This window comes from Vidua chalybeata, chromosome 13, assembly GCF_026979565.1.
Source record: "Vidua chalybeata isolate OUT-0048 chromosome 13, bVidCha1 merged haplotype, whole genome shotgun sequence".
NCBI classification, from domain to species: domain Eukaryota; kingdom Metazoa; phylum Chordata; class Aves; order Passeriformes; family Viduidae; genus Vidua; species Vidua chalybeata.
Genome location: NC_071542.1, coordinates 17956486 through 17978103, shown reverse-complemented (window position 1 = coordinate 17978103; position 21618 = coordinate 17956486). Strand labels below are relative to the sequence as shown.

The 21618-nt window shown below is 44.1% G+C and overlaps 1 protein-coding gene across 1 annotated transcript in view; it reads left to right on the top strand.

Annotated features, from left to right (window-relative positions):
- CHSY1 (chondroitin sulfate synthase 1) overlaps positions 1–21618 on the top strand; it is a 75249-nt gene that overhangs the window by 15084 nt on the left and 38547 nt on the right. The window lies entirely within an intron of this gene.

The following is a 21618-nucleotide window of genomic DNA, read 5'->3' as shown; positions in this document are numbered from 1 at the left end:
GCAGAACGTCCTTTTCAGAGGGGAGGGCTGGGGGATTCTTGCTGACACAGAGAGGCCTTTCCAGACTGTAGAGCCTGTTTGGGACTGACCTAGTTTTTGTGAGCACATGGTTAATCTGTCCTTAGTTAGCTGGATGACTTGACCTAATGCCTAAGCTGAGGGTTGCTGAAATGAGGACTTTGATGGTGTCGTGCAGACTCTTAGGAAGCTTCAGCCATGAATCCAGCAAACAGAAGTTATTGCTTTCCCCCCCATTACTATTGTTTTGGGAGTGCAGTGATTTTGTTATAAATTAGAGTCTGTGCAGCCTGTTGAGTTGAGGGAGACATCAGGATTAGTTGTTATCTTGAGGACAAGTCAAGAAAGGCTAATCCTTCATAGCATGACAGGACAAAGAACTCTAAGAAAATAGCTCATCATGCCAGTTTCTTAATTAAGGCACTCAGAAGAGAGTTGAGGATTTGAGTTTGTTCTGTTGAACAGCAGTGGGGATAGGCAGAAGGAGGTGAGTCTATTGTGTGTTTTTCTTTCGAACTGATGGGAGAGCCATCCTGCTTTTGCAGGGTAAAATCTTACTTTACAGCTTGCTGAAACTCTGAGACTCTGGTACTTGTGCTGTGATCAGAGCTGCCCTGCCTCTTGTAGGGGAATCCCACCTGACTGGAGGCCTTGGAAGGACACTGTTAAATTCCAAATCTGATCAGTGTAAAACCCAGTAATACCTTTGTAGTCAGTTATCTCCTATGGGTCAATGATATCTGACCAGACAATGAGCTGGCAAATTTCCTTTTCCATTTTCTTTAGTGCTAATTTCTGTGTATAAAAGATGAAGGTGGGGGGAATAAACCATTTCATGGACACCTCTGTATAAAACCAGGATCTCTGTAAGTGTCCTGTGTGACTAGACAGTGATAAAAATAGATTTAAAAATTGTCTTTCTTGACTGAAGGGGATATAAAATGTCAGCTGGAGCTCTCAGTATGGAGGTTTTTAGCTGATCTCTATATAGAGGGTAATTGTGGGAGGAGGGGGGGCTAATTGTGTTAATTTGGAGAGAAAATTTGAATTTCTTCCCTCAATCTATTAAAGCCAAGTTCTGTGAGCAGCTTAAAGCACTGGTAGCAAGGAGGTGTCAGAGCCTGTGAGCACGGGAGAGAAAAGCCAGACTTGTTTGGTGGTGGGAAATAAAAATGAAGTGCTGATGTTGGGAAGGGGCTTAATATAAACTTAGCTGAGGTCACCAACAGGAGGGTAGGAACACACAGCTCAAATGCTTTCAGTGCTACCGGCTACTTGGAGTATGGTATTTTAAGAAATACTTGATTTTTTTCAATAAGAACAATTGAATTACCACAGAGAAGAAACAAAACTTGGATTTTTTAAATGGATGGATACGATGGGTCTCAGTGTAATAGCTATTTATTACTTTAAAAAAACCCCAACAACCAAATTTAGCATAATAAGTTCATTTTCTTTTGAACTCCCAATGAATGAGCATAGATAATTACCCAGTTCTAGAGAGTGGCTGTAGCCACAGTGGTGTGTAGCACTAACCTGCTCTGACAGGTTTTCTTAATGCTTTGGGAAAGAACATTTCCTAGCAGGCTGTGTGCTGAGACACTTGCCTTGCTCCCTAGGCTGACAGTGTCCCAGGGCAGTGTCTGAGGATGGGTTTGTGATCTGTACAGTCACGTTTTCTCCAGTTCACACTGTTTGCAGTCACTGGTCTGCTGCCTATGCTGGGAGAGATCCCAAAAAGAGCTGTTAACACCAGCTGACTCCTCACCCTAGCCAGAAACTCCCAGTTCATCTTTTGCTTCTCCAAAATTCAGTGTCCTTGATGAACTTTACGGTCCCCCAGTGCTGACGAGGCAGAAAATGGCATTTGGAGCTGCTTTTTTCGTAGTTTGCATGTGCAGTTACAAATGAGGACTGTCTTGAGTCTCCTTGTGTGCTGTCCCCGAGTGTACCTCACATGTCAGGAGAGAGATTGGCCTTTTAGGGTGTGAGGGACAACTGCTGGACCCTGGATGGGCAGGGAAGGTGCAAGATGACAACCTGCAGCAGTTTAACCCTGCTCTGGCTGTGTCTGGTGGCCCTGGGGATGGGGGAGTCTGTAATCTGACTGCACAGAGGATTAATTGCCCTGCATTTGTCTAACCTCATTTCCTGCAGACACCTCCCAGCTCCAGAGCTGCTGTTTTGTATTCTAAACCCATCTGATTTGAAGCAGAGAACTCAATTCTACTTTGCTGGACTGTTACACCATCTTAATTGATCTTGAAAATGCTTAAAACAATTTCGCACTAATTTCCTGTGTTAAAAGCTTATCTGGACTCCTGGTGGTGTGAACTTTTCATGGTTATCAGCTGGAGACCTCTTAAAATCTTGCCAGAAATCCCAGTTGCCTGAAGGGTGGGGATTATCTTCCTGCATGCCTAGGCCAAAATGACATTTATGTGTCACAATGAAATTGGCAATTTAATTGGAAAAGTTTGGGGGAATAACTGGTTTTGTTTTCTTAAATTTTAAAGTTTCAGCTAAAAGTGTATTTTGGAGCCCTTGCAAAATTGAAAGTTGAGCTCTGGTTATTCTGGTTAGTATTTTTACATGAAAGTAAACTGCTGGTACCCTCAGTGAAAGCAAGTTAGTGTTTTTTTTTCAGTTGTGTCTTGAGCAAGTTAAAAGTGGTGCTACAAATAATGAAACAAAAGTAAAAGTTGTGACAGATTTTTATGGGGGGACTCTTAAGAACCCATTGAACTTCATGCCAGTTACTTGCAGCTTGTGTGGTAATGGTGACTTCAGGAAGAGAATCAATGCCTGCATATAATTTATATTGCTATTAGGAGCCCAGGCTAATAGGGACCATTATTTTAAAGGCTCTTTGAATAGGAAATGTCTGTTTATCCATTTATCTCTTGTCCACGCTTCAGAGTTGTGCCCTGATGTGAAGTATTGGTGGTAAGAGGAGAGCCTCTACAGTGAGCTCCCTTTTCCAGGTGAGCATGGAAGCAGTTTTTCCTTTTCACAGAGAGCTTTGCAGCCTGTGTGATGCCATTTTTACCTGAGCTGCTGGCAGGGACTCGCTCCCAGGGCTGCAGTGCAGGTGCAGCTTCAGTGGTCAGCTTCTGTGCTCAGTGATCTGATGTCCTGGGAGCATTGCCACAGACAGCTTCATTTGGGTCTGTGCTGGTTTATACTGAGAGCACATGAATGTGAGCCCTGAATGTTTGTGCAGAGCTGTGAGATGAGGCTGGAGCCAGTGCATTGGAGTCATTAGCTTAGAAAGAGGCTTAGGAAAAGGCACGACATGCTCTTGTGTAATGAAGAGAGCACAGGTAGGGTCATGCCCACTGGATCTAAGTTCCATCCAAGTCTCTGGGTTTAATCCTTCCTACTGAATGGCTTTAGGGAGCTCCAGCTGAGTGCTACATTTTTGTTCTTGGAAGCAGTCTTCAGAAGCATCCGGTACTCTTTGTGGATTAAGCACAGGTTCTTACACAGAGGCTAGGATTAGTGATGAAATAAATGGGAACCCATGGCTTGGACTCAGCCAGCAGTTCATTAGAAAGCAGAAAAGGGTAGTAGAAAACTGCCTGCAGTTCCTGAAGTGCCACTGTCACCTTATTTCATCTGCAAAGAAAAGCATGTTATCAGAAAAATAAAGGAGGACATTACCAGAAAGCTCCTCTACCTCGGGGCTGCCCCAACCCTTCTGAGGAGGCAGCCAGCACTTGGATGCTGTGTCCTTGCCTCTGTCCTCGTGGTCGTGCTCAGCCATGTGTCAGTGTCTTCTGAAAGGCAGGCACAAGTCTGCTCATGAAAACTTGTTGCCTGCTCTTGTTCATGGTTGCCACTTCAGATTGGTGCAGCTGGTTCGAAAAGCGCTCTGAGAACGGCAGCGGGGTATTAACGAAGGTTCCTCTGCTCATGGGCCTTCAATGGGTGTAATTACTTGGCAGTAACTTCTTTAAACCTTATTTGAATTAAAGCTACATGTTTTGGCTGGTTATGTCACCACTGTATTAGTGAGGAATGCAGGAGAGAGTGCTAGTTTGCATTAACTGAGCTGCCTTAATCCTTTGTAACCATACTTTTAATTGTGTGTTACTGTCTTGCAGAGAGAGAAAATACTTGCCCAAGGGACAGCAGAATTTGCTCCTTAGCATCTCTGCATAAGGGTATTGTTCTTTGTCCTCAGAAGGACAAAGTTCTTGGTGGATGGGTTGTTGAGAATTAACATTATGTGTAATTCTGCATAGATCCTCAGTGGGGAACTGTCTGTATCTAAGGCCTGAATTTTGTATAAAGCTTTTTTCCTACAGTCTCCCTCAATGTAAAGGTGCAGAGTGGGTTAAATGCCTGACCCAATTTTTTTTTAATGGTTTGCTACAGTCTTCAGACCGTATGCTTGAAAAAAAGTCTTGTCCAACATGAGTGACTCAGAACACACATGTCTCACATTCATTGTCCAGGTCAGCGAAAATATTATGCCCTTGCATGTGTACCTTTCCTGTCCTGACAAAAGAGAAATTTGCTTAACCTTATCACAGATGATTTGTCAAGAAATCTCACCCCTACCTTACCCTACCTTGTTTGTTTAACCTTATCACTGATTTATTAACTGGCATACTTGTTTTTATATCCTTTTCTTATTGAAGATACTTCCTAACATCTTTGGCCAAGGGGAACTTTATTTTAAAAAAGGCAAACAGCCAACAATTGTGAGACAATAGCAGATTTAATCTTCATAAAGCAGCAGGGCTTTTGCTTCCCTGTATTTGCTAACTGTGGCTTTTCCAGGTTTTGGACAGAGCAATTTTTCTTTGACTTTTTCAAATATTCTTTTTTTTCCCCTTTCTTTCTGCTCCCCTGGAGTTGAAACATGCACTGCAGTCACTGCGAGAGCCTTTTGCAGTTGCACTTTTTCTTGCTGTGTTTTACTGGGCCCAACTGGAAGCCACTTCTGATCCTGTGGAATAATGTGTTTAGCTGAATCCTGAAGTTTGCTGCTGCTGCTGTGTGTGCTTGTACTGAGGAAAAACCATCCACATGGTTTCTTATCTTCCCTCGGCCAAAAATAACAGCGCGGCTCCTGCGGCCTTGAAGAATTTGCCTAATTTCAGTACTGGAAACTAGGGCGAAGATGAAAAGTGTGTTTCAAGATATATAAAATAGCAGCTGGGTGCTTAAGCATGAGGATGAAAAGCCTTTGTCTGGTGGATCACAAGTGTTTGTGATGATCTTTTGCACGGACTGTCCTGCAGGGACAGGCCTCTGCTCAATGGCGGGTTGGCTCCACTTCAAACCAGGCCGTGCGCTTCTGACATGGGCCCTGCAAGCGAGGGGGATGGAAGGTGAGGGCAAAGTCATCTTCCTTGTGGCTGCAGAGTGGCTCCTGCAGATGCCTGACGTGGGTCTTGCCCTGTGCCATCTGCCCTGGGCTCCCCGGTGCAGGGGAGGTGTGAAATGTGTAACCCCGTTTATCCTGCGAGGTGCTCCGGCCGGCTCCCGTACAGAAAATGCCTTGTTTCTGTTCAGGCAGCACAAAGGCTCTTTTATAGCTGCTTGGCCATACATCTGTCGAGGTGCCTCAGACTGTTAGCACTGCTTACTGTTTGAGGTATGCAGCTCCCAGGCTGTGATGTACAGTGATATGTTGTTTATATGTTGCCTCCCTTTCCTTTTGAGGATAGGGAGCTGTGCTGTGTCCTGCCCTGAACAAAGCTGGTGTTAGTTATAGGATGGAGTGGTAGCCTGGAGATTTTCTCTTTAAAAGCAGACTGGAAACCTTCTGTTTCACACTTCGAATTAAACATCTGAATTTGGCAGTGACTGCAGGACAATAGAACTTTCTCTGGGGAAAAGCGTGTTGAATTTCTGCTCCAGAGACAGACCTGGCTTGAAAGACATCGTGTGCACCATAACAGAGGCACCCCAGTCCTTCACCAGGCACTTAAATGGAAAAAAACCCTGACTTCTTAAAATTTTTGAACTTTATTGTAGCCTTTGGATTAATTTCCCCATCTTTTCCCTGCCTCCACTGTTACTTTTTTTCTCCTGCACATGTCCTCATGCTTGTTCCACAGACACTTGGCTGAAACCAGTCCTGCCCAGAAATGCACACTCATCTTCTGAAATGTAGGGGAGGGAGTGAGAGGAGGCTCTGTAAACTGACAAAGTCCTGGTGATTTGGGAATCTCTGAGTTTGTCTCCTGTCTTCAGACATCTTGAGGTTTGCCATCTCCTGTCTCCTGTGTTTGGTTTTCTAAGTTGGTTTTTTTAACCCCACAAAGCTATCTGACAGCTCTTCAGTTCCATTCCCAAATAGCTTTCTGATGCTGTCACTGCTGGCTTCTTGACTCAAAGTAGAGCTTGGGTAGAAAAACAGCTTTTCATCAAATTACCATGAGATAGGTCTCGTGGGATGGAGGAAGAGCACGAGAGGGATGTGCTGTTTCATGTTAAGTTCTTTTGGTTTGACATTGCTCTTCCCTTCTGCTCCATTACTGTGGATAAATCATGAGATTTGGTAGCTGAGTGTGGCAAAAGGTGACTCGGGTTGGGTCCATGGCACTCTACACCACCGAGTCCCTGTCCCTTGAGAGGCAGCTCTGCCCTGTCCAGGCCTTGGTGTCGACACCCAGCTCTGCCTTGGAACGTGTGCCTGTGCTTGCTCCCCTCTCCAGGGAGTATTTCTTGCTGAAGATCTATTTTGGCTTTGAAGATGCATTTAGGCTTTTTTGTGGCCTGTTTCACAAGAGGGTGAGAAGTTACTTTTCAGCTTAATTTTAGACTGGCTGTCATTCTCGGGCAAACCTGAAGTATGGTTTTGACCTTACTTGCAGGAAAACTCGGAGGAACCTGATTCCCCTGTACATTGAGGGAGCTGTTACCCCGGGTCTTGATTTTTGTGCTTTACCATCAAAGGGGTTTGCAGGCCTTTCCCATGCTCCTTCCACGCTGTGGAACAGCAGCTCTCCCTGCATGGCACGGGGTTATCCCCAGGGCACAGGAGGAGGTACTGTCAGGGCAAGGTGTAGAGTGTAAGAGGTCCTGACTCTGTGTCCTGCAGCCAAACCACACCTTCCCTCCCCTCTTTCACCAGTTACTGCAATTAAAATTCCACCGTCAGGACTGAAGTGAGGTGAGGCAGGAGCAGACTTGTTTTCAGGAGGGAGAGGGAGAACCAAATTTTCTTCTGGAATGGACCTTTTCCTAGAGTGAGATCAGGAAATGTCCCCTCCCCACCTGTTTAGGGGCAGAAAAGTCACAGGCAGAAATGTCAAAAATAATCAGCGTGGTGTGCTCCGGTTCCCAGAGGGCATCAGAAGGAATGAATTGAGCTGGGAGGCAGTTCTTGTCAGCCTTTCTGAACTGTGGCCCAGGGCAATCACTGGAGATGATTTCCTGATAAAACTGAGGGAGCTCAGCTTGCAGGGGTGCAGATGAGACTCTCCACTGACACCAGGGAGCAAAGTGGAGCAATGGGAGAAAACCTCTTGGAGGTGAAGGGTGGTGAAAGCAAGAGAGCCAGAGTGAAACCCGGGGGGGGCTTATTAACGTGCTGGAGCCTAAGTAATTTCAAATATTCTAAACAGAGGTCCCGTGAGTAGAGATAGAGGGAACCAGATTCCTTTGGCATTTGCAATATCAGGCAGGCTAAAGTAAATGCTCTTGTGCAACGTTCTGCTGAGTGCTTACGGAGCAGATGTTGCTCCTTTTGTAGCTGCTGCTCCAAGTGAAGCAGTTTCTTGCCTGGTAAATCAGGGAGCTGTTTACAAGTGCTCACCTTTGCAGAGGACTAACAGAGGGGCAAAATTTGAGGTGGGAAGTGCTGAGGAGGAGGAGGAAAAGCTGTCACTTGCAGATGTTGAAGGAAATATTTCTTTATGATGATGTGAAACTTAAATATGCTTAACCTTAGTTGGAGTTTCTCTGAGAGTAGGGAGGGCTGGGTGTGTGGTGGGAGTGGGCAAAGAAGGGCTGAGATAGGCCTTCAGAAAGGAAGTTAGTCTAAAATAAATGCAGGTAAACAATAAAATGTTACAAGATGCAAGCTAAGGAACAACCTGCTGTTTTTCCTGGCTCTGGCTGGGACACAGCTCTAATCCTTAAAGCCGGAAATCGTATCTGATGGGCTACAATAATCTTATTTTTCCTAGACGTAGAACTCCCCTATGCCTGTCTCCCCTAGGCAAGGTAGAATACCTGCCAAGAAACCAACATGCTGTGAGCCTCAGCTGCTGCCACATGCCAGCAAAACCATCCTGCGTGGAAGTGACAAGTGTGTTGCTGATGGGATGTGTTCTGGCGTGGCATCCGAGTCAAATCCAAGTGGGAGCACTCGTGCACCTGACTGATGGTCAACACAGGAAAAACACTGTGCTGCCTGAATTGTAGCTGCTGTAATTTCATGCCTAGTTACCATGCAAAACAGTCAACTCTTTACAGGTCTGAAAGTGACTTCTTAGAGTATGTTTTCTCCCTGTCCAAGCAGAGAGCGTGCAGTGAAGAACAGTGGCTTGGATTTTGTTTTCTTTGGTAGCCAATATAACGTCACTGGTTGTCTTTGTGTCTGCCTCTCTTTGTGTGGTGGGACAAAAAAGCCTTGTCCAGTTTGGGAATGCTGCCAGTTTTATCAATATGATGATTATATTCAGAAGAAAGGAGCTGCAGTGGTTCTTGTGGTGCCTTGATGGTAAATAATAGTAAAATATGGCTGTCTCTTAATATTCTGGTTAGACTTCCCCAGTTGCCACACACTGGAAAGCACCCCTTTTCAAGTAGCTGTGTGCTCATGCACTCTGTGGTCAGCTAAAGTAAATGTGTGTGCTGGAATGTAGCAGAATCACTGTAAAATATTCCACACCCTGTTCCTGAGCATTGTCACTTGGATGATGCTGTTGCAGAGCTGGGATTTTTAAAATTTATTTTTAAATCTTCAAGTGTTTGATGGAGTTGCTGCAGTCCTTTCTAGAGGCTTTGGGGATAAAACCATAGCTATAACTTTGCAGCTTGGAAATATCTGCACAGACTCAGTCCTGCACCTCACACCAGACAATAATGAGCACTGAAAGCTAAACTGAGCCCATTGATATGGTGATGATCAGTACTTTTTTCTTTCTGATTAATATTCAACCTGTGTCTTCTATAACGTTTCAAACAGACCATGGGATTGTCCATTCTCCTCAGATGCAGTTGCCCCGTGGATTTGAGCGTGTCCTGCCAGGGAAGCTGTTGGCACTGTGTCCTGTTAGGGCAGTATCCCCATTGGCCTGTGGTGCTGTGGTTATGTGGATGATCCAATTTGGGTTGTTTTTCATTCCCTGAGAGCGGGCCTGGGCTGAAGGTGACGGACTGCAGCGTGGAGGGAGTTGCTTCCATGTTTGATGTGCTGCAGTGTGGGGTCTGTAATCCCACAGAGGCTGCTGTATCTCAGCTGGGAGTCTGGGAGCTGTGCAGGAAGGGCAGAGGACTGTGTGCTCCAGCCCTGGCCTTGGAATGCTCACATGCCAAGAGATTTGAGGGAGGAGCGGTGAGTGGCAGGACACCACACAGTGCCATGGCCAGCGCTAAGTGAGCAAGAGCAGAACCACGTATTTTGAATGATGTTTTAACCTGAAGCAAATTCAATTTGCACAAACAGCTTGGGAAAGAGAGAACCTGTCTGTGCTTTAGGAGAGCTCTCTGGCTGCTCTGCCAGCTCTCATCTGCCCTGTTTTCCTTGTCACCTCCAGTGTGGAGTGGCCACATTGGTTCTCCCATGGGATCAGGAGTTCACTGGCCACCAAAGGAGGCAGGCCAGGAGGCCAGCAGCCTCTCAGAGGCTGGGGATGAGCTGTCCTGTGGCTCTTGGACATCAGATGGTGTTTGAACGAGGCAATGTAGCCAACTGGGAAGGCCAGCACCCTCTAGCTCATGCTGGCTTTTGGCACGTGTCCTTTGGATGTTGAGAGTGGGGACTTGGATGTACAGGTTAACCAGGCTGGGCTGGAAAGTTTGCCAGGTGTAACTATGGGAAATGTAGTTCCTACCTCCCAAAAGGGCAAGAGGAAGGGTCTGTGTGAGGTGGCCAAACACACCTTCCCTCCTGCCCCCAGCACTTTGGCTGAAGGTCGAGGCTGAGAGCTCTGCTTTCCATGTTGGGGTAGCCAGGGAAGCTCAGAGCCATGTAATGTCAGTGGAAGGAGGAAATTCGTAGGATCTGAAGGGGAATTAAAACACAAGGGTGTTCAGAGAGTGCTGAGGCTCATCTCTGGATTGTGCATTTCTTCAAACCAGAGCTGCTGCTGGGTAGATCCCTGCTTGCCCACACCACAGGAAATTTAACAGGATAATAGTTTGGAGAGATGATAGATCACTCTGTTTGTTGCTTTCTCTGGGGAAATGCTGGAAGAAATGGGGATTTGCACATGTAAATATACCTAAATAGATCTGTATGTGTGCAGCCCTGCTCCCTGAAGGGAGAAGGTGCCCCACAGTCAGGGATGGGGAGATGCTCTCCAGCAGTTCCACATCTTCTTCCCATGAGCTTTCAGGAGCTGGAGGTGTTGGAAGGAGCAGGGAAATAAGGAGGGAGAGGAGTGAAATACCATGTGAGGCTCATGCAGCCTTTATTTCTCACTCTGCAATAAAGATGACCTTTCTGGCTTGATTGCTTTAGGTTTGCTGCAAATCTCATCCACTCAGCAAAGTGCTGGAGGGAGCTGCTGGCAATGTCTCCAGGTAACAGTAATAAAACCCCAAGTGGTTATAATATTATTTAATTTGTAACTGAATGAAATGCATCAGGGATCTGCAACAGAGCAGTTATTTGACAGGGCGTGCAGGCAGCTCTGCCTTGTGGGGAGAGGGGAGGGCTGGGGAGTGGCTCAGGCTTCCCAGCATTCTCCACAGGCACAGCTCAGGATGTGAGCTTTTTTCTTCTAGAAAAAAAGATTTCTAGGAAATGCAAGATGAAGTGGTCTTTGTTTGGACTGGCCACACAATCCCCTCACGAGCAAACACTCTATCATGCCAGTTAGGCTGTGATGAGTGATGTATTACAGTAGCAGGCTTGTTGCTCAGTGGAGCTGCTGCTGCCTTTATGGCCAGAGAAAACCAGGCAGAGAGCTTGCTTGAAGCAGTTCAGTGCTAAAATTGCTGTTACAGCCCTTTCAAGGGAAATTCTTGTGGCAGAAGGCTTTCACATTATGAATTAGTCTCATTTCTCTATCTTGTGAAAGACAATTCCAAAAATTAAGAATCAAGTCCAGGTAAATTTTTATTTAATGTGGTAATGTTATAATGGAGGAGAATCTTGTAGTTATACAAAAATGTCTTAGAAGTGCCTTTTGTAGTTGTAAAATGCAGTGAAGGTATTTTTTTTCTTGCATTCCCCCTCCTCTCCAGCAAAACCTCACTGAACACGTCTGGACAATGAATGTTCTTTTGTAGGGATGAACACACAATCTCAGAGGTTAGATGTGCCCTGTAAGATGTTTGCACTCACATAAAGCTCTTTTATGTGTGACATTTCCTGCATTATAGCAACCAGCTTCAAAAAATGGGTGTTTAACCAAGACTTGACTTCACATAAACAAGGCTTGAGTTACCTTTTAAAAATGTCAGTGTCACTCAAAACCCTTAATACTGTCCTCAGATTGCTCCCAGTCCCCTCCCTGACCTAGTGCTGGGGTGTCCAGGACTTCAGTGGGTGCAGCTGGGCAGTTCTTGCTGTTGTGACTCTGGGAATTGCCCGTCCAGCCTGTGATAAAGGATCTGTGCACCCCACACCTTGGGTACCACAGAGCCTCCAGTTTGTAAATCACTGCAGAAGTCCCCCACTTGGACAAAACTTCACCTGGGCAGAAACTCAGCACGAGGCTCTTCTCAGCACATCCTTCCCAGGAGGGGTGCATTTTGTTTTTGTTTTTTTTTTTTTTTTTTTAATTCCTTTTATCCTTTCAAGACTATCACCCTTAGGACTTTACAGTGCATGGAGCAGACCTTTTATTTCACATGGGCAGCTGTGTGTCCACTTGCTGCCTCAAGTCACTCCTCTCCAGGGATTTAGTGGCTTTTTTCTCCTTTTTTCACACTTTCTCTTTCGCAGATAGACTTTGGGCACTGCTTTTAAAATGATGCAAATTTCCATCTTGACTAGAAGAGGCTGACCACTGAAGCTGCCTTGCTTTTAATGCCTTCAGGATGTGTCTTTTTTTATCTCTTCTTTTTTTTTTTTTCTTTCCTTCTTCAGTCAAGTCTACAAAGAATACTCTGTTTTATGTGCTTTATATGTATGATTTCTTCTTAAAGGACGACTCATTTCCTCTGCTTTAGAGGTATTTTCTTAAATCTGTCACTTCCTGTCTCTTTCTTTGCTGTCTGATTTGCCAGTTTTTACATTTTTTTCGTAACTGTTCCACTCATTAAAGGCTCAAATCCTTTGGGAATTGCTTTTTGCCCAGGCGAGTGAAACTTCTTTTTTATTCTCTGGCAAGAAATATTTGACGATTAATTTAATTGCTAAATTGGCTTTTAAGCAGAAGCAGGCTTGGGAAACTGAAGAGGAATTAATCACGCCTGGTTAACAGAAGGGACTTGAAAACGTGAAGGCTGCACCAAAGACGTCAGTGAAAGCCGAGGTGCACGGTAGCTAACAAGCTTTTAGTATTTTATCATACTTTTTTTTTTATTTCTTGCTGGCTTTTGCTGCTTTTTGCCTGCTTGAAGAACAGACTGTTCCCTCCCAGGGAGAGAGGAAAAGCTCAGATCCACGTGCTCGTGGGAGGTACCAAAGCCTTCATCCTTCACCTGTCCTGCAGCAAAAGGAGAGTCCCCAAAAAGCCTCATCCTGACAAATGTTTCTCTTGAACTTTCTGCAGACACTCCCAATTGATTTGGATTGAACTGTCTTTAATGTACAAACAATTGGAAATTAATTGTGCTGTAGTAAAATGCTCGGTTCCAAACAGCAAGTGCTGCATCAGATGACATTTAAGATTATTTTGTAAAAAATGTGAAATACAGATAAGTTGCAAGAGGTACTGCTAAACAAGGCTTGGCATAAGGTTGAATTTTCCTCTGATGTAAATAAGTGTAACTTGATCAGGTAGCAAGGTTATGCTGATGTACATCAGCTAAAGATTAGAAATCTTGTAGATAATTACAAGTACTACTATAAAATACTGACGTCTAAAGGATAGGGTTCTCAGTATTTTATTAAAACAAATTGAATCCCTGTTGAAAATGTTTCTTCCTGCAAGACTATTTTCCTGTTTCTTCCTGTCTTGAGTGAGCTCAACTTCATGGGACTCCAAAGGCATTATTACAACTTCTGTAATTACCCAAAATAGCTGTTCTGTACATAAGATTGGCATGACATTAAAGCTCAGTGTCTTGGACTTTTGCAGGACTAGGCTCCAGTAATGACTCTTCCATTACTGAGCTGGGAATCTCCCTTTGAAATGCATAAAATCCTTTATAAATACTGGGGGTGGGGTGTCAAGCTGCAAAATGTCTGATTTTTATTAACCATGTAAGATCTGTTGGTGGGGAAATACCAATAGGGCCTTGCACAAAATGTGTATTGGGGGAAAAGTGGGAATTTAGGGAGAAAATTTGTGTTTGGAGAGGTAGGAGAGGCAATTTCATTAAGGGTTATCTGTTTTACCTGCTGTCTCCATTGACAGAGGGATTAGCACTGTTGTGGCAATACTAGGTTTGATGTTTGGAAGTTAAATAAAGTGGAGGAAAGAAATGAGGAATTACAGATGTGAAAAATGCTCCTACATAGGTAAACCCACAGAAGTTATTCCATACATTAATAAGTGACATGTCTTGAAAAATGCACATATAATACTGACTTCTGCAAGATGCCTCTAACTTGAATAAATACTTTCCTGCAACACCTGGATGAAGACATTGAGGTTTTCTGCATTGTTTGCCATGCATTAATTTAGACATGCAAATTATGACTGAAGAATTTGATTTCCATAGTACAGGAAGTATTTTCTGAAAAACAAGCAACCCCAAATGGTATCAGCATTGTACTGAACTTGGGCCTGTGCTTCGAAAATCACTTCTTCACTGGTTAAACTGGCTCCAATCAAAAATTTTCTACTGAATGTTAATTATTTTTGCATTTTTTTTTCAGTAAATATTAACAGTCTGAGAACTGCACTCTACCGATCATTTTCCCATGATTTATGTAGTAGCTGAGCAGAGCAAATAGAAATCTGCTTAGTTTTGAGCATTTTTGTTTGGTTAGGTTTATCAGAGGTTGTAAGGTAAATGAAAACACAGCTGTGGTTCAGGCAGTCCTGCCCAGCTGAATGGTTTGCTACTTACACAGGTGATTAAATTAACAGTATCTCGTGCACATTGGCACATTAATTGAGATATAAAATGCGAGAGTTGTAAATACACATTATTGATGCACAAGGTTCTGATGTACCCTTGTGCTGAAGGGCTGGTAAAGTGTTGAGCGGCTTGTAAAGGCTTCAACTGGGAAAAGTAACACAAAAATATGCAGTAAACATGAAATTTCCTAAATGGAAAGGGGCAGGGTGTTTTTATAATAGAAAAGAGTAATTGGACTTGAGAGGACATCTGTAAACTTCACTTTCCCCCTCCCTTGAAATCCTAAGGGAGAGCTCAGGGCTTCCGTCTTGCTCATCCTGTAGTTTTGTTCTAGACGTTTCTCAACCACTTTTGAGTGACTTTTTCATTAGTCCCTTGGAGCTCTGGATTTTTCCCTTTAAGTTGTAGCCAAATAGTGTATTGCCCTAGGGTCAGAGAAGAACACCTTAGTTATACTGTCAACTGGTTCCTTCACATTTAGGTTATTGTTTACAAATCTTTGTCATATTTTCGTGAGTCATACCTTGGCTCCTTTCAAACCAGTGGCATTACTCTTTCCTGTGCACAGTCTGACTTGTACTTAGGTAGTTTGTTGGGGTCATGTCCTCCACAGACTTTAATTGCTGGTGCTTTTCAGTCTTCCCCTGCAACCAGATGACTTGTGGACCATTTTCTTTTTTGCTGTGCTGGATTTCCACTGCTACGCCGCTGTGCCTTGCACTGAGAAGCAGCATTTCGTTTGCTTCAATCTGTTTTCCTCCTCTTATTGCCATCCAGAGGATCTTCTGAGCTCATTTAACAGCCTTCAACCTCTACTCTCTACCTGTTAGTATTTTTCTTTGGATTCTTACCATCCTCTGGAGCATTGCCTCTTACTAATTGAGAGCTAATGCTAAGTAGGGCAAACATTGTAAAGAGCAGCTTTTCCATGAAGAGCCTCTTTAATTGCTGGCAGGAGAGGGTAATATCTGCAGTGTTTCCTTTCCCTTTGCTAATGCAGGTTCAAGTATTGCCCTTGCTGCTGTATGTGAAAGCAGTTTAAAAAAGGTTACTGCTTCGTACTTGATGGTGGTGATTAATGAAGCCTCATGGCATTCAGGATTATTTTTGGTATCAGGTAAAGAAATGGGCATCTGGCTGTGTGTATTTCAGTAATATCAGCCTTAAGCTAATGCAAGAGCTTCTGAGATGCTGGTGATTTTCTCTTTTTGGTTTGGGAGAAAATATTACTTAGACACAACAGACCAAAGGGACCCTCCTGTGTTAGGAAATCCTCAGGAATGCCAGGTCAGTGGCTTCAGTTCTTACCTGGCCACTGGGCTTGCCAGGTTTCTCAAGCAGTATTTGGGCAGTTGCTCAAACCCAGCACCCAGTTGTGTGAGCAGGTGCTGTCTCTTGGTTTTCACCAGCAGATCTTGTGCTTTCCTCCTCCTCCTCTTCCTCCATGTCCTGGAAACACGAACTGTTCAGTGGAAAACTTCCCTGACCAGACTGAGATGTTAAATATTTTTGTCAGCTGAACTTTCAATTCATACATGGGGCTGGGTTGCTTTTAATGAGAGTGCCTCGTCTTGTTTCTCTCCTCTTCCATCCCTTTAATTCTTTGTCCTTTACAGCACTCCAAAGGGCACTGCAGCAGAAAGGGAACACCTGAACAATGCAACATGCAGCCAAGAGCTTTTTATATTTAAAATGCTTTCTTAAAAAGATTTTGCCTGGGGCTAGGCGTGTGCAGGTGGGAAAGGTGGAAAGACACGTCTGCTTTTTCTACTGATGTCTAAAGGTTTTGAGGGCAGTTGTGGGGTTGTTTGTTCTTCTGGTGATCAATAATAGTGATGGATTGGGGTTTCTGGCTCTTGGAATTTTTGTTAGGTTTGTTTTTCTCCTCCCTCCTGAAGGAGAACTTTCCATGCTTTGAATAGAGTCACACGGCTGGTTAATTTGTGCCTAACTGCATTGATGGGTTTTGGACTGGTTAATCTGTGCCAACAGTGATGGGTTTTGGACTGGTTAATCTGTGCCTAACTACAATGCTGGGTTTTTGGGCTGGAAAATTTGTGCCTAATTGCGTTGATGGGTTTGACTGGTTAATCTGTGCCTAATTGCAGTGCTGGGTTTTGACCAGTGTGTTTGGTTGGAAAATCCCAGCTGGTCTCAGCACTGGGGCGTGGGCTGCTCCTGAACCTGAGAGCCCTTTCCTTATCCCAAAGTGGTGATGGACCTGACCTGCTGAACCAATCTAACCTGAAATGGAGGCTTCTTAAAATCTAGACACTTCTTAAGCACTGGCATGGCCAAGAGAGTAGAGCACTTGCACTTGGCACTTTCACCCAGGCTCCCTGAACTTTTTTCATTTGTTCAAAATGTGATTTCATGGGTATGTATCAGTATTTAGTTTTAAGCCAGCAGCTTTAATTAGGCTTTTAACAAGAGACAAAGGTACTCCTGTAGTAGTTTATTAACTTTCCAAGGGTTTTGTAGACACTTGGATGTCACTTATCTCAGAAGGTGAGGAGTGTGTCTTTGTGGAATCCTTTTTACCTCTGATATTCAAATCATCTTATGTAGGTAGAAGTTAGGCTGGTGTTCATTCCAACCCTGCACTGCTCATTCTGTTTGTGTTGTGGGTTTTTCTTCTGTATAAAAAGGGGAGGATTTGGTAGTTCATCATAGCTGTTCAATTGGAGTTGTGGAAGTAAATGAGAAACAGTTTTGAAAAGTGAACAGTTTAGGAGTTGTTTCCTAAAAACCTGTTGTTAATAATGATTTTTGTAGTTGGGACATGGTATTTTTATAGTATTACCTTGATAATGTTCTCCTTTTTCCTTTGCCTGCAGCCTTTAAAATAAATAGTATTACATTATTATGGAAACTTAAATAGCAAAAAACTCACCTAAATTTTACTAATAATTGCAATTCCATACATTTTCAAAATGCTGGAGATTTAAGGACAGAATGAAGTTACTCTGTGTCCGTAATCCTTTTTTCTACTTAGAATTATGGCTCCCACAACAGAATCAGACATGAGAAAGGGATTTTTGCAGCAGGGCTTTGCCTTTGCTGTCTCTTAAGCACAAAGATAAGCATGTTTATGCTTGAACGTGACGACGCTATGGAAAATAATTGTTGATCAGATTAACTCCATTGAGAGGGAGTTTGCCTTCCTGTGCTTGCTGGGTGTTCATCTGCCCGGGGCGGTGAGGCTGTGCCACAAGAGCTGCTGCTTCATTTCCACTCTGCAGCCACTCAGAGCATCCAACAAGTTTGGACAGCAGACAAAAGACAGGCCTGCAAGAGTCCCTTCTGCATGTCAGACTTTGACAAGTTTGTGTTCTTAAAGAAGCTGGAAGTAATAAAGGCTGAGCAGAAGAGGCTTCCCAATACCTTTAGGAAGAACCATGTGTGTCTTTTTTTAATGCTGCTAGATTATTTTGTTGCTTTTGTTGTTGTTGTCTGTCTTGGCTGATTTTTTTTTTTTTCCTCTGTGAAAAAATGGATTTTTATTTTCACCTCTTTTTCTTTCAATCCAGGCATTCAGGAAACCTGAAATTGAAATTGGCTTGTATTGATGGCTAGATAGAGCTGAGAAGCAGACAACTGGAATTTCTCTCTCAGAAAGCAAGTATTCAGTTAAATAAGTAAATCCCCCTATGACAGTTTAATCCTAAACTGAGCACAGAGTCTCATGCAATGAAACAAATGTCCACAATGTTAGGGAGGACTCTCAGAAGCCTCGTTTAACTGCTGGAAATAAAGACATGTTAATGTGCCGCTCATTCCATAAATATTTCCCAGTTGTAAGCCATAATGGGCAAACACATTACCTTTCACCACAATGGTGATTAAGAATGGCAGGATTGCTAAAGCATCAGCATACAGAACTCTCCTAGAATGTGCACCCACGTGAGGTGATGTCTTTCCTCTGTCCTTAACTTTTGCCACAGCTGGAATGCAAAGCTCAGGGGAACAAAGCCTGATGCTGAGTCTCTGCAGGGTCAAGCTTTGGGGAATCACTTATTCCCTACTTGGACTCCGTATTTTGGAAGGGCCTGTGCTTTACAGACTCAGTCTGCAAGCCCACCACATTAAAGGATAAGGTGTGATGGAAGGATCTGTATTTCCTTGGGTCGATTTCATCTGGTTTTTGTCAGTCTGTAGCCCCGTTTCCTCTGTGTGTCCCTTCCAGGTGGACGTGTTTGTGCCTCACCTTTTGCCTTGTACTCTCTCTGCTCTGCCTGGACTTGCCTGCTGTGTGTCACCTTGCTTTTGGCTTGTTAAATTTAGAGGTCAGAGAGAGGTTGGGTTTTTTGTTGGATTTTGTTGTTTGTGTTTTCTTGGCTGCTTTTTTCTTTTCGTATTGTTACCAAGCCTCATGGCTTCTCCTCTGGGGTAAGAGAGTGCTTTGGCCATCCCAAGATTATAAATTATAAACAGAATTTCCATTAACTTGCAGATTTTGAGCAAATCTTTCTTGGAGTAGCACTGGAGGTGGTGATTAGAGCTGAGGTTGGTTGTCTGTTGAGTGTGAAGTTCTCACAGCTGTCTGGCAGAGCTGTTTGCTTGCTGCAAAGCCTTCTTGTACAGTTGGCTCAGGTTCTATGGTAATAAAGTATCTCTTCTGACAAGTTATTTTTCTTTTCTCCTTTCCTTTTAATTTTTTAAAAATTATTTTTATTTCACCCTTTTCTGACTCTAGCACGTGGTATCAGGTCCTGCCTCCATGACAATAAAATAGAGCTTTTCTTTTTGGCAGTGGGCATTTCTGACTTTTCTCCAGATCTCCCAGGGCAGGGACATCATGCTTGGTTAGAGACAGCTCTGCCCAATCTGTAATACCACTTAAACAGGCTGTCATCTGGCTTATTAAATGCATGGGAAAGCAGTTTCTTATACCTGTCCAGTTTCCATTTCCAATTTCCATTCCATGGAATGGACATTTCCCATAAGTCATACAGGAATTTTATGGCAAAACCTTACCTAGAGCCTATTTTGGACAATGAAGCTTGTCTTTTAGTTTGCCTCTTTGTAAGGGATTGTTCCTAAAATGCTGAAGACGCTCATTTAAATTCATCCCAGAAGTTTTACGTGCCAAAGAAATTCCAGTTTATTCCAGACAACTTATCAGGAGGAGACTCTGGAAACAGAAATGTGCGTAATTGGATATGTGCACAGAGGTCCCTGCAGGGTGTGTGTTTCAAACTCTCTTGTCTCTGCTGTTAATAACAGCCCAAAAGGCCTCAGGCATCTATTTAAGGCTTTTTTTACTAAGGGGTGCAGTGAAAAATATATATAATTTAATACAGTATTAAAATGCAAGTCACATGCAAAATTGACCTTACTTATTTAAGGTACTGTTAGCCTGTAAGTTCTCCTATTTGGTCTTGGTTTTGGCTCATATTTTTTCAGGGAGGGATGGAGGCAGCTGATGTTCAAAATACCTCTTTAATTCATGCCTGTCTTGCAAGCATTTGACAGTGCTGAGTCTCCCTGCAGATTGTCTTCACCTGGCACAGGTTTCAGTGCTGCTGGAAGGGCTGCTCCCAGCGCTGCCCCAGCCCCTCCTGCAGGCTGAGTGCAGTGAGAGGAGCCTCAGAGGTGCTCTCAGAGCTGCAGCTTTTCCTTTTGCAGGGCTGGACTGAGCTCTGTGCTCCGGGCTGGCCTTTGGGCACAGGCTGAGTGCCCAACCACCGCCCAACGCCGGGCAGCCTCTCCAGGTCTCCTTGGAATCACAGCCAGCTGCTTGGCAGGGACATCAAACCCTTCTGAGAACTGCATGGGTGTGAGGCGAGACACAGGGATGGGCACAGCTCTGGCTTTCCTTCCCTGTCCCTCTCTGTGGTCTCTGCTCCTTCAGCAAGGAAATCGAGGAGCCAGTTGTCACAGTGCTGATGTTTTCTTGCAGCTTGAGCTGTCCAGCCGTGCCTCACTGTTGGAGAGGATCCCCTGGCAGCAGCAGCATTTGCTTTTTTTGGGTAGGGTGGCCAAATTCTGGGAGTAATAGGCCAGCAGGGTGTATCTGTATTCCTGCCCGTCTTTGGTGGTGGTGTCTGTAATGCGAAACCATCCAGAATTTATCAAACCATGGAAGAGACACATCTGGTGGCACCTTTTAGAAGCCTTCCAGTACCTAAAGGGGACTGCAGGAAAGCTGGAGAGGGAGTTGTGGCAAGGACATGCAGGGATAGGACCTGGGGGAATGACTTTAAGCCATAGGAGGGCAAAGTTAGATATTCAAAAGAAATTTGTTACTGTGAGGGTGGTGAAGCCCTGGCACGGTTGCCCAGGGAAACTGTGGCTGCTCCATCCCTGGAAATGTCCAAGGCCAGGTTGGACAGAGCTTGGAGCACCCTGGGATAGTGGAAGGTGTTCCTGCCCATGGCAGGGGGTGGAATGAGATGATCTTTAAGGTCCCTCCCAACCCAAACCATTCTGGGCTCCTCTGGCTCTATTAACCGTGACCTCTGGTGAAGATCCTTCTCATTCCCAGCAACATCCTTGGTGCAACTCATGGAAGAGCCCCTGGCTGTCCTTGGTGGTGATCAGGTGACATCATTCCAAATGTCCCCAGTGACAGGCAATTTAAAAGGCTGTGCAATATGTACAGAATGCCTCGTTCAGAAGGCCAGAGGGGCAGCTGGGATGTTCCCATCCTGGAGCCACCCCTCGTGGTCCTGCAGTCCACAGGGGCAGACAGGAATTCCAAGGGCATGTTCCACTGAGGTCGTGTTTCTCCCAGCACAGCTCCAGGGTGACTTTTTGTGCATTCCCTCTTCCATGCTCTTAGGGATGACAGCATTTCCAGTGTGTCATGTGTGTGGTGACAGCCTTTGTAAGCACTGCTTCCTCCATCCCAACCTTGCTACGAGGCGACAGAAAAATGACTTTTCCTGTGAAGCTGTTACCAAAATTGCTCAAAATTGCAAGGATAAATAAAACCCTCTAACACTGTCTTTTAATGTTAGCAAGTAAGGCACTGCTTTATTCTTGGCCACGAGGTGTGTGAATGGCTGACAAAATTCTGGCCTCTACACAGACATGGATACAAAACTTTTTCACCTATTTATACTTCATTAGCAAACAAAGAAATTAATGTTCATTCTTTCTGAATTACATAATTATCTATCATTAATTAGCATTCCATTCTTTATTGATTATTGATTTATTGCTATGTTTATGTTAATTAGTCCATATTTTTGGTCCTTTTAGTATCTTCTTTTTGGTATGGACTTTCCAAGACATACTGAGTCTTTGTCATTATCTTCTTTATCT